Consider the following 12,589-nt stretch of genomic DNA (forward strand, 5'->3'; position numbering starts at 1 on the left):
TATGCTTGAACACGAAGAAAAGGGCCCAGAGTAGAAGAATAATAGTTCAGGAGCGTAAATTGCTGGGCTAGTTGGTTCATAATGTTGTCAGGGTAGAACCAGCGGAACACAGACGCAGGACAAGGTGTGTGTACCTCCTTTTCTTGTCCTGCGTCTGTGTTCCGCTGGTTCTACCCTGACAACATTATGAACCAACTAGCCCAGCAATTTACGCTCCTGAACTATTAAGAGAACTTGTTGGGCTAGTTGGTAATTGATCATTGTACATTTAAGGCAACACGCACGCACGCACGCACGCACACGCACGCACGCACACGCGCACACACACACACACACACACACACACACACACACACACACACACACACACACACACACACACACACACACACACACACACACACACACACACACACACACACACACACACACACACACACACACACACACACGCACGCACGCACGCGCGCGCGCGCGCGCCTTTTTTTTTTTAAATGAGAACTGGAGGCGCTCTGTCCCGTTCTCTTCTCGTGTGTGTGTGTGTGTGTGTGTGTGGTTTTGGCGCCTTAAAAGTATAATGGATAGAAGACTCTCACTTCCACTAAGTTTGAAGACATTCATGGCACAGCATCTTCAAACCTCCCGCAAAATAATCCCCCTCGTCTGCCAAATCTCCAGGATCTAGGGCCAAGAAACGAGATGGCGCCACCAAAGCACTCGCTGAAGAAGCGGCCTTTTTCGTTTCTTCGTCGTCCCAGACGATGCGAATATCCGACTTTTTCTTGTCGACTCATGCAGGTACCCCAAACAAATCTGGCATAAAACAATTCTGCCTACCAAATTCCATTTATGTGCGAAATTTTCTGCTCGAACAATTTACCGCTTTACTTGTGAGAAGCATTCTACGCGCTGCATATGCTCCCGCTGGAAGCATTTACAGGAACACTTATGCCACCGTACTACACTCTTACTGCCAGCGCCCTGTACGGTTTTCATCGCTCCGGTGCGCTACGGGAACCACATGCTCCTCAGTATTCAAGAGTTATAGTAGGGTGGCTCTTATAGAAACAAGAACAATAAAATTGTCATTCGACAAGCCTCATGGAGCCAATCCGAGCTGCTGGCTGTCTGTTCGGCGCCAAAGTACAGTGCTCTAGAATATATTCTAGAGCACTGTAGCCAAAGTCTTCGTACTTGCCATGCGTACATGGGCAACTTGGGGTACTTGTTACTTGCGTAAGCCCGGTTGAACGGCGCGTGAATCTCCATATCGGTCGTGGTCTGTCCCTGCAGTGTACTAACGTTTTCAGTCTGGCATCTTCGAAGAGAGCTGAAATGGCGGCAGCCAACCTGGAAAGTGGTGAGTATTTGGTTCGTCTTCCGAAAGGAGCGTGTCTCGGATCCGTCAAAAATGACGAGTCACTGGCGGCAGTTTCGAAGGCTGACGAACCGGCGCATATACGAATGCGTCGAACTTTTGGCGTTTGCCTAAAGTGACCATATTCCTCAGACTCCAAAGCGGGACATAAGCGGGCCGTGGGTGGGGGGCCCCTGAATGACACGGCTAGTAGTTTAGACATTCACTTTTTTTTTATTCTATCCATATCATGCAGCATTTCATTTCTTCCAGCTTTGGCCTAGCTGGCGCAAACATCTAATACTTCTGGCTTGAATGGATCTTCTGCAGCAGTCCATTTTTGCAGATGTGTCCGTGGTATTGTTCACATGTCATGTGCCCATTCACTTTGAGCATCTGCAGCGCTTTGAGTGTCGTCACTTGAAACTGCATCTTCTCTGCAGACCACTGCTTGTTCATCAACAAAAACGCCCTCCCCACTGGTGCATTTATTCCTGGCAAGCACTTGCAGTACTCAGTATATAATTGCCCTCATGTTGACGCAAGGCATATCTTTTGTCTCAAAGTGCTGGAGAACATCCACCCGCCGTTCCCCATGCGGCTTCTTCTGTCTCCCATTCCTCTAGTTTCTCAGTCGTGACATCATGTGAAACGTTACAGGCTTCGTCAAATAAAGCATTCTCATCAAGACCGATGTGACAGAACTCTCAAGTCATAAGCGCCTGCCTATGGCTTGTTTCTTCCATTATTTAGGCTGGTTTAATGGAGCTAGGCAGAGCAGGTGCAGCCAGTGTAGCCAGTGCAGCGAAGGCGGGACAAAACGCTGTCCCACAAGCATGCTGGCGGGACAGCGGGACCAGACCCGCAAAACCTGGACAGGTCCCGCCTAAATTGGCACGTCTGGTCACTTTACGTTTGCCAGTGATGAAACTTGTCACACTACATCTGCTGATCACCAATGTCAGCGAGTAGAACCAGATGTAACTAACGCTTGCGTTGAAGTCCATACGCACATTACTGAGTATGCCTTGTGACGGTTTCTCGGAGGTCTGCAATGATCATCGTGCTGTGGACAGCCAGGAACATGCAATTGATACTGAACTGCATCGCGATATCGCCTGTGCCCAGTATAAGTGAATGACCCCGAAGTTGCAGAGATGACCTTTCTGCATTCCTGTTCAGACTTTGGCAGTGCAATCGGGCACCTCGCATGCATCCGTGACTGCTCCTCTGGGGGTGTTGCGCAAGCATTCGTGCTTTTCGTCTTTGCCACGTTCGACAAGAGCGTTGTTAGAAATGCCTAGGAAGTCCCTCGGTAGTGTACACATTGCCGGTGGAAAGTAATGCCATTTCAGCATTGCTGAACGGGTTCGATAAGCAGTGAGCCACGCCAGGGAGGTGATTGAGAGAATGCGGCTAGCACCGTGTCTATAAACAAACCTAACCAATGATACACCGATACTCCAAAGCATGTCATGCTTAAATCAAGTGTTGATGAGGAGATAGTCTGGAATTTTTCCCCTAGTACTGACATATCATTTGACTCAACATGAATAAGTGTGAGTGCACATCCTGCATATGTGCATAGATGGTATTTGAAAAGTTACAGCACGGAAAATGGGGACTTCAAGGGTAGAAAACGCAGGACAAGCGCTGACTCTCAACTAAAGTTTAATGACAGCAAACAGGCAAATATAAGTGAACAAGCAACAACCAAACATTAAAACCACAAGGCACGCTCCCCGTTTTCCGCGCTGTAATTTTTCAAATATGTATCACCAACTCGCCCGGCTTGCTATTGTATTGCATAGATGATGACTGCGGGAGTGGAATATATACTATTATAAGTGATTGTGCGCAATGCGGGGCAGGTCTGACAGGTTTTAGGTCATTATTAACATATAAGTGACGCTACGGTGGAGCAATTGCTGGCCGAACAAGCAAGGCTAATCCCACCGGTAGCATACAACAAGTCCACTGACATCCTGAGCATGAACTTTTATGCTGATTAATAAAAATATTACTCGTGCAAGGATGGCCGTTTATGGGCTTGCTTATTTTTGCGGGCATCACTCAGCTTTTGCTAAGTACTGCATCTTTGCTGGAGTGAAGCAGGCATGTTTTTCTGCTCTTATTCATTGCAGAGTCATATCCAGAAGACACTTTTCTGCTTTAATGGGAATGTTGCATTCCTGCGTCTCTTTTACATAAAGAAACTGCTGCTGTGAGCCTGGGCAGCTAAGTTTCTTTTTTTGATCTGGAAAAGCTTTCAAGCTGAAACTGTGCTTTGCGTTTATGTGTAGGTTTTAGGCATTGAAATTTGATATTTTAAGGCAAAAGCCTTGGCTCATGGGTGTGCGCAAGGCCTGTCCGCAGGAAACGTGTGCACGAAATGTCCGCCCCACCTGTCAATCAAAGAAATATAAAAAATGTATGAAAGGCAAAATAAAAATAAGTGGGGGAAATAAAAATATAAAATATTACAAAATAGAAATAAAACGGCAATGAAAAAAAGAAAAATATAAAAATTGAAGAAAATAAAAAGAATAAAAACGAAGGGAGAAAGGACATGGAAAGGCTTTTTGCTTTCGCTTTTCCGCTCATAAGCAGACTAAGTGTAAATAATTTTTTTTGTTATACATTTTCAGCAATTTGGTTTTGTTTCAGAGACGACAACTTGCAACTTTTGTTCTCCATAAGAATTGATTCTATGGCTCTTTTTGGCCATGTTGGTGTTTGTCCAACCCCAAAAGGCGTATTTGTTGCCAAGAAAAAATGGATTTGATCATTTGAGCCACTCAATTCAAACTCGTGTCATCTGCGCTGAAACAGAAAGATGTTCTCCAGTGATCACTGTGATCTGCACCAAAACAGACCCTATAATCCCAAATTTTAATCTTGAACACTGAAATTTTTATGCTGTTCAGGCAAACTAACAGCAAACATTTTGAATATTTAAGCAATTTAAAATTATACTTGCTTTTCATCTTAAAGCATAATTACAGTTGACATAGTTCTTGCCAAATGTTGTATTGAATAATAAATTACACTGTAGAACCTAATATTTTAGCTTGAAATGCATTTTATAAGAAAGCACATGACTCATATGACTGTGTCTATGTTATGAATCTTGCTGAAAAATAATAACCAACAGAAATGGCCCACTTTTTCCATCACAAGTAAAGAATAAGGCAGGTGTGCTTTTAGCAGAAGCAGTGATGATGCATTTTTGTCTGCAATATTGTGTGCATTGATTTCTGTGTGTGGATATTATTGATGGTTTTTGCATACAGTGTGCAGTCTATCTAGGTGGGCTTGTCAAAGCAGTTAGAGCACCGTGTAGAGTGTACAATCTCTGGTCATGCAGGCCCTTGGAAAAAATGCTTTCAAGGAACAGTCTCCACATATGCCAAAGCCATTGCAAACATCATTCCTGCAGAGACACTTGCCACAAATTTCGTCCACTGGAGCAGATGTTACAGTACAACTTGTTTCATTCATTTCTGTGTTCAAAAGGTGAGCTATGGAATGTTAGCCATAGATTTTTGTGCGTCAGCCACTCCCATGGATTCTAACTTTTTATGGTACTACATAGTTGCTAACAGTTTTTTGAACTTAGAATTGGGAGCTGAAAGAATTGTACTGTGTGGTTACATAGATTTCTTGATGCTGGTAAATGAAGTTTAATCTGTTTTGTGTTGCATAGATCCTCAGGCATAGACATACATATGTCCAAAAATTACTGAGGAAGATAGCTACAATGTCTCGATTCATGAATTGATTCATGATTTCATGAAAGTGTGTATCTGTCAACTTGCAGCAAATGTCTATTTTTTTAATGCACCATAAAGTTTCAATGGCATTAATATTTGTTTATTATGCCCCTCTGTATAACTCAGCTATGATGTGCTGGTAAAGTGTTAAAACCACTGCAGCCATGTGAAGAGCCTCTTAACAACGTAAAAAAGATAGAAATAATGAGTTTGGTCTTTACAATGTCGAAGCAGCAACTAGTCTATAAATTGCTCTGTAGTTGATGGCTGTGGAATATTTTAGGCTTCCTAAGTGGTTTTAATTGCACTTGATATCACCTTGCACCGGTTATAGTGCCTGCCTCATGTGAAGGAGCGACTGCTTTCAAATGTTTGAAAACAACCACTGGTTACATATAAAAAAAAAGTCTGTTCAGGGCTGAAATTGCACATGGTGTGCTGCCTATTCGTAATGAAGAACTCAGAGGGTCAGTGAGGCTATTTTTATATTTGTTTGTTTTTTTCACTTGCAAGCCAACAGCACAGCATCCTACAAGGACGGTGCACATTACAAGAAGAGCACTACAATGCACAAAGAAGACCACTACGATACACACAGGAAGTTAAATGACACAGTGGAAATAGTGTGCGAAAGAAGTAAAGATTGCAATGAAAACGTAATAATAGTGGCAGCCACCTCCAGTTATGTGCTGATAGATAGAAAAAGCATCAATGCACTACAAGAAAAATCATAATAACAAATAAGATAAATAAATGTCACAATCTGTATACTTGTAGTAGCACAGACATAGAAGTCTGTTGATGAGATTACAATGGCCAGTGTGTCTTCGTTAAAAGACGGCTTGTTTCCTCAGGCTTGTATTCGATGGCTGCCTGTCCGGATCCAACAATTCTTAGCACCTTTCGCTACATCGGAGGAATGACCGCCACCTTGGTCAGCTCATCCACAGCCACTGGGGACTGAGGGCCGAGGGTTAACTCACAAATCCACAAAGGCGGCGGTGGCAGCCGAGTACAGTATTAATGGCCAATTCCTGTTCTGTGGAGGGAGCATGCTTATATAGCTCTTCACTCAGTGAGCATTTCTTTCATGGTTGCATCTCACTTATTTCCTATTTTTTGGTAGCGCAGAGAAAAGCAGGATATTACTTTTCTTTACAAGCTGCTCCACGGTACCACTGATTGTCCTGAAATGCTATCAGATATTTTTATAAGAGTTCCCACGAGAAACTTAACTTGTCAGTGTTCAATGCAAGAATCTTATCCAGTGAGGCTAGCCTAATTGTTCTGTTTGAACAATATCGGGCAGTGAATGGGACTTCACAGTGCTTAACAATGTTATAAGGACTGATGCAATGCATACACTAAATAACAGGTACATAAGGAGGTGGTTGTCATTATAATCAAGATTAATAAAAAGCGAAAGTTGAAGATACTGCGAGCCTATGCACCAGCACCCAGTCAACCTGGCAAGGTGGTTAAAAGGAGCTGTAAAGATGCCATATCAGTGATGAATAAAATAGGGAAATAGAGGTTTATAAACAAATAGTATGTAAACCTAAGCTGTAACTCTCGAGCCTTATACTATGCCTTATACTTAGCCTTATACTTGGAGCCGTGGAAAGAAAAATGATAGGTGTAACATTAATAAACCGGTAGCAGGCAGAGTGGGTGAGAGAACAAGTGCGTGTTAATGACATCCTAGTCGAAATCAAGAGGAAGAAATGGGCTTGGGCAGGGCATGTACTGCAAAGGCAAGGTAACCACTGGCCCTTAAAGGTAATGGAGTGGATTCCAAGAGAAGCCAAGCGTAGCAGGGGGCGGCAGAAAGTTAGTTGGGCGGATGAGATTAGGCAGTTTGCAGGCATAGGGTGGGCGCAGCTGGGAAAGGACAGGGTTAATTGGAGAGACATGGGAAAGGCCTTTGCCCTGGAGTGGGTGTAGTCAGACTGATGATGATGATCATGATACTAGAGAATCGTAGCGCAGGTTAACCTCTCTGCCTTAAATTAAGCAAGAATGCACTACACTGTAGTGATGGGCAACTTCGAAGTCAAAGTATGGAAGTTGGAAAGAAACATGCAAACAAGAAATAAACATAAAAGAGACTGAGTGGGGAGACAAATAATGAAATAGACTTCACAATGAATGCCCTTCGTGGCACCATGCAGGATGTAGAAGGACTAGAGGAGGTGAGGTGTAGTGACTGTACAGTTGTGATGTCTAGAATCAGCCTGGATTGAATAAAGGGTTGAGGAAAGTTGTCATGAAGAGGCTAAATGTGATGGCCTTCCCAGCATAATTCCGCAGTGCTCAGTTGAAGTGGGAGGTACGCTAGCTAGGTAGAATATTGGCAAGCTCTCCAAGGAAACAAGGTGCATCATACTATGAAGTGGTAACGCATGAGAGTCTCAGACCTCTCAGATAAGGTAGAATATGCAGAACCATCAAAATTTATAAGTGCAAGGTAGTTATGCAAAGTAAAAAATTGTACTAACATGAAGAGAACTCAGCAAGCACTAAAGCATCCAGAAAGCCTGAAAGGTGCAAAGACTAGAATAGGCGTGTGCAGAGATACATGTTTGTAGAAGGGACAAAGGCAATAGTGTCGTGAGAAGTTTAAATATAGTAGGCAAGGCAGGAGAAAAATTCTGTGTAGCCTGCTGATGATGGTGCTGAATGTAATATATACATTGATATCTGTGTTTCACCTCGATGAGAAAGATAGCTGATGCTGCCTAGTTTTGAACCATGGACTTTTGTTTTTCCAGCTAATCTCTTTAGCTGCTCCACTACTTTGATGGACCATGAATATGCTGAAAGGTTGCAGCTCTGAAGCTTCTATAGCTAACTTGGGCTTGTACTCAGTGTTAACATTTCTTTTACGGTAAATATGCTATGATCATAACAGTTAAGGTAATATTAGACACTTGTGGTTCTGCTCATGAATGCAACCTAAAGGAGCCACCATTCAGACTCTTGTCTGCACAACCCACATTGTCCTTTGAATTTGAAAGGACAAAGGCTAGCATTAAAGAGGTGAACCTTACGAATTACTTGCTCTTACTGTTATCATCATTCTATTTCCAATGCTTAAAACTATTTTCATTATATGTTTTGTACATATTTCATTTCCTAATACAGGTAGCAAACAGGCTTGGAATGAGGAGGAGTGCCATATCCTGCCTAGTTCAACATAGAATCTGTGGAGTCCCAAGACAAAGCCATACCTATCAGAATGATGCAGCTGCAAGTGCTTTTACAGCTTATGGCTGTGATTTGCAGGGTGTGTGCTTAAGATGGTTAAGAACCATCTTTTATCATATTAGTATCATTTTATTTCGACAGATCCCGCCATTTAGAGTTACAGCAAAACCGCGCTGATACATTCCCAGTTCGTACTATTTACCAGTTTGTACGCTCAAAGTCACGGACATTAAAAATCTCCCATACAGTTTCACTGTTTTTTTTTTGTTTTTTTTTCTGGTGAATATGTTAGTGGATAACATGCTTTTCCGGCTTCTGTGTTTCATATTTTGACAAATTGTGGTCGCATAATACATTTCTTTACCAACCCGCACACGTGCAAACATATAAGTGCACCAAACATGAGGGCATGCGACATGAAAAGCTGAAATGCAGCGGCAATCATCCACCCTGGTGGCTTCTCTGCGGTTCGTTGGTGCGAGGAGGCGAAGCACCACCACCACTGCCACCACCACCACCACCACCACCGCCGCCGCCAACAACAACAAAAATAAAAACGTTGCGCTAGCACTCAAGAGAGCCGTTTTTGCGGGGACGCGACATAAATTATAAACTCCAGCGACACACATGCATACGAGCGGGCCGGGTCTGGGAAATGCTGCTCAAAAATTGCAAACTCCTAACCAACTCTTAGGAAGCCGCAAACGACAGCGTTAAAAGTCACTTAGCTCTCCTTCGCAACTCCACAAGCACAAATTGAAAAGGATGTATCTGTAAAGCTGTTTGCCGATGACTGTGTTGTTTTCAATGACATGATAAGTGATTATAACTATACTTGTCACTACAAAAAAACCATAGTTGCAATCACAGAACGGTGAGTGTTCTTGGGTGTGGATAATAACAAAGATAAAACCATATTGTTACAAATTACAAGGAAAAAAGTTCCCAGGCAATGTAGTTATATACCTTACAGCCTTTCTATTTTAGAAGTGGAGAGCTATAAATACTTATGAGTAACCCTCACTAACAAACTTACTTGGTCCTCACATCTGCTCTAATGTCTCCTCAATCCGCAATGAAAAAATTATGGTTTATTAAAAGAAAACTTAGAAATTCTCCCATCAGCACTAGAATCACGGAATACAAGTCTTGTATTAGGTCCCGACTTGAATGTGCAGGAGCAGTCTGAGATCCACATAATTAAAAAGACAGTGCTGAACTGGAGCGTGTACAGCGAAAACCAGTTCATTTTATTTATGATAAATATAGAAGGACAGATTCTTCAAGTGCATTAATTCTAAAGAATAATTTACAGTCCTTAGCAGTAAGAAGAAAAGTTACAGGTCTAGCATTACTTCAAAGTTTCATTTCAGGAGTCCTGAAGCCAGATCATCCTGATTTTGCGAAATTGGGGACAAAGCTTGGCAAAGTAAAATGGATACGGTCTGTAAAGAAAATTACATCCCTAGGGGTGTGTTTTTACCTATAACTCGCACCATTGCACTCCCAATGTGGCTGGAAAGTATCTGCCACACTCCTACAGTGAATTGTTAAGAGTTGTACTGATCTTCTCAATTGTGTGAAATTCGCTAGCACTACAATAACTACAATTTTTTTGAGAAGCACTCCTTCGCCGATTCTTTACCCCCCCCAGCCAGGTCATGCACCCTGTCACATGACATGACGTGTGATTCTGAATCATACTCGGGGGTTTGCCGGGCTGGTGGGGTGCCAGTGCCAGCTGCGCAACAGTCAGCATGTGGAACGTTTCCACTGCTCTGTGGTTGGCGCGTCGAGTCATCTGACATGGGGCATGCACTAGCTGGGGAAGGCGGATAGAGAAGCGGCGAAGGAGTGCTTTTTAAAAAGAAAGATGCTCCGAGACGGATGCATGCGACTCGACTCTTTGGCCATGTCTGACGTCATACCTCACTCACATTGGTTGACTATGCTGTGACGTCATAAGCTAGGACCAATCCTGAATTAGTGTGGCAGCGCGTACGGCTTCTCCGAACGTCAGCTCTACAAGCTAAAAGCTAAAACGCTGTGGTTAGGGTGCTTGGCTACTTATCCAGAGTACCCGAGCTCGATTCTGACCGCGGCGACCGCGTTTCGATGGAGGCGAAAAGGAGAGGTGCCCAGGCGGTCGAAATTATTCCGCAGCCCTCTACTACGGCACCTCTTTCTTGACTCCGTCCCTCCTTAATCTCATCGCTTAGGCCTTACGGCGCGCGGTTCAGGTGTCCGCCGAGATGTAAGACAGATACTGCGCTATTTCCTATCCCAAAAACCAATTTTCAATTTTTTTCGAGTGATGTTGCGGTGGCTTACCCGCAGTACTAAGGTGCAAAGGGGCGAAGCATCCGAAATTGATGCGAAAGAGATTTTTGTTACCTTCGTCGTTGCCGCCGACGGACCGGATGCGTTACGAAGTTCCTTCCGAGCTTAAGACAGCGAAAATGCGGACTGGATTCTGCGAGCGCTAGAAAAGGATATGTTCAGATCCTGTGCCAAGAAATTCTAACTGACATTTTTGTGAAGTGAATTTGTCAATAAATGTTTTTGTACATCTTTCAACAGCCAAATTAAAAAAAAAATTAGGTGCTTTGGATCATGTTTTCCCGAATAATATGTTTTTCTTGCAGTTTTTTTTTATGTATCAATGAGTTTTTACTGTATTGCATAGGGAGTAGGATATCAATATTTTTCTCATGAATGATAAATTATTACTTCTTTCTTCCCATCTAGACGAGCAGTGATGTCTCGAGGAAGGCCATTTCAGTCAGCAGCTTTGCTGCGGAAAGAAGATGCTGCAAGAATATTTTGCAGGAGCATATGGGAGCAACTGGGAAGGAATGGGATATACGGTGAAATCTGTTGGCTGGGAGAACAAGATGAGGTGAGCTGTGGAAAAACATGAAATAAGCAAAAGATATGGTGATGGACAGCGAGATTCACAGGCCAGATTATTTTCTTTGTTAAGAGATGCTGCCATCACATAGAATATTATGAGTCTATGAACTTAGTAGCGTGGCGTTGAAGGGACTGTAATACATTGACTGGATACATACTTGATGACGGTTCTTCATTGCATGTGCATATTCGAGTCTGGATTATATGAGTGTCTGGTATATGCAAGTACTTTGCTTGCTGTGGAGCATTACGTAGGTGGACGTTTTTAGTATCCTATTATTTCATGTGAGGAGGATATGATGCGTGTGTGTGCCATATGACCAAGTAGTGCACCAGCTGGCAGTGCGAGGAGATGTTATCAATCGAGGAAGCACTAAAAAGCAACTTGAGGAGGCAATGACCTAAAACTGCTTTAAGAGGTAGGCTTAATTAAGGTTCATCACCCAGTAATCGTCATTCTGCTCATGGTAAATGTCATCTTTAGGGATGGTTATATACATCAACTGGTGTACTCTTATAGGTATTCACACACATGCGCACGCAACGCACTGACCAGTCCCTATATATAGCCTTCATAGATAATGAGAAAGCATTCGACTGAGTCGAAACCCGAGCCAGCAGTCATGCAGGCATTATGGAATCAGGGTGTAGATGAGCCTTACGTAAAACAACCGGAAGATATCTATAAGGGCTGCACAGCCACCGTAGTCCTCCATAAAACCAGCAATAAAATTTTAATAAGGAAGGGTGTCAGACAAGGAGACACGACCTCACCAATGCTGTTCATCACCTATTTACAGGAGGTGTTGAGAGGCCTGGTTTGGGAACAGATGAGGACAAGAGTTAATCGAGAATACCTTAGTAATCTGCGATTTGCTGATAACCTAACCTTGCTAAATCACTCAGGGGATGAACTGCAAAGCACGATCAGTTGCTTAGAGCAGAACGATTTATCTAAAAATTAACATGCAGGAAACGAGAGTAATGTTGTACAGTTTCGGAAGTGAACAGCAGTTTACGATTGTTAGCGAGGTGCTGGAAGTGGTAAGGGAATACGTGTAATTAGGGCACTTAGTGACCACAGATCCAGATCACATGAGTGAACTTACTAGAATAAGAATGGGTGGAATTCATTTGGCTGGCTGTCTCAGACCATGAATGGAAGTTTTCCAATATCCCTCCCCCGCAGGGGGGCGCCTGCAGCTTGCAGGCGTCGCGACGGTGAGTGGCGACACCGCGGGTTCCCGAGCATCCGCAGGGACATCCCCGCAAGGGGATGATGGTGAACTGTGCATCACCACGGACCCGAGCACCCGCGCCTCGCCGTGCGTGGCATCGC

At 43.4% G+C, this 12,589-nt stretch overlaps 1 protein-coding gene across 2 annotated transcripts in view; it reads left to right on the forward strand.

Annotated features, from left to right (window-relative positions):
- LOC144113446 (uncharacterized) overlaps positions 1–12,589 on the forward strand; it is a 303,663-nt gene that overhangs the window by 253,684 nt on the left and 37,390 nt on the right. Inside the window, exons 1-4 of one of the 2 annotated variants that reach the window (XR_013310797.1) lie at positions 1,131–1,360; positions 4,725–4,873; positions 8,275–8,416; positions 11,086–11,236. The exons of the other annotated variant lie outside the window; for it this stretch is intronic. The gene's annotated coding sequence lies outside the window, so the exon portion shown is untranslated. Of the gene's footprint in view, positions 1–1,130; positions 1,361–4,724; positions 4,874–8,274; positions 8,417–11,085; positions 11,237–12,589 lie in introns of those variants that run through there. 2 annotated transcript variants of the gene reach the window in all.

Source organism: Amblyomma americanum, chromosome 1 (genome assembly GCF_052857255.1).
Source record: "Amblyomma americanum isolate KBUSLIRL-KWMA chromosome 1, ASM5285725v1, whole genome shotgun sequence".
Lineage (NCBI taxonomy): Eukaryota > Metazoa > Arthropoda > Arachnida > Ixodida > Ixodidae > Amblyomma > Amblyomma americanum.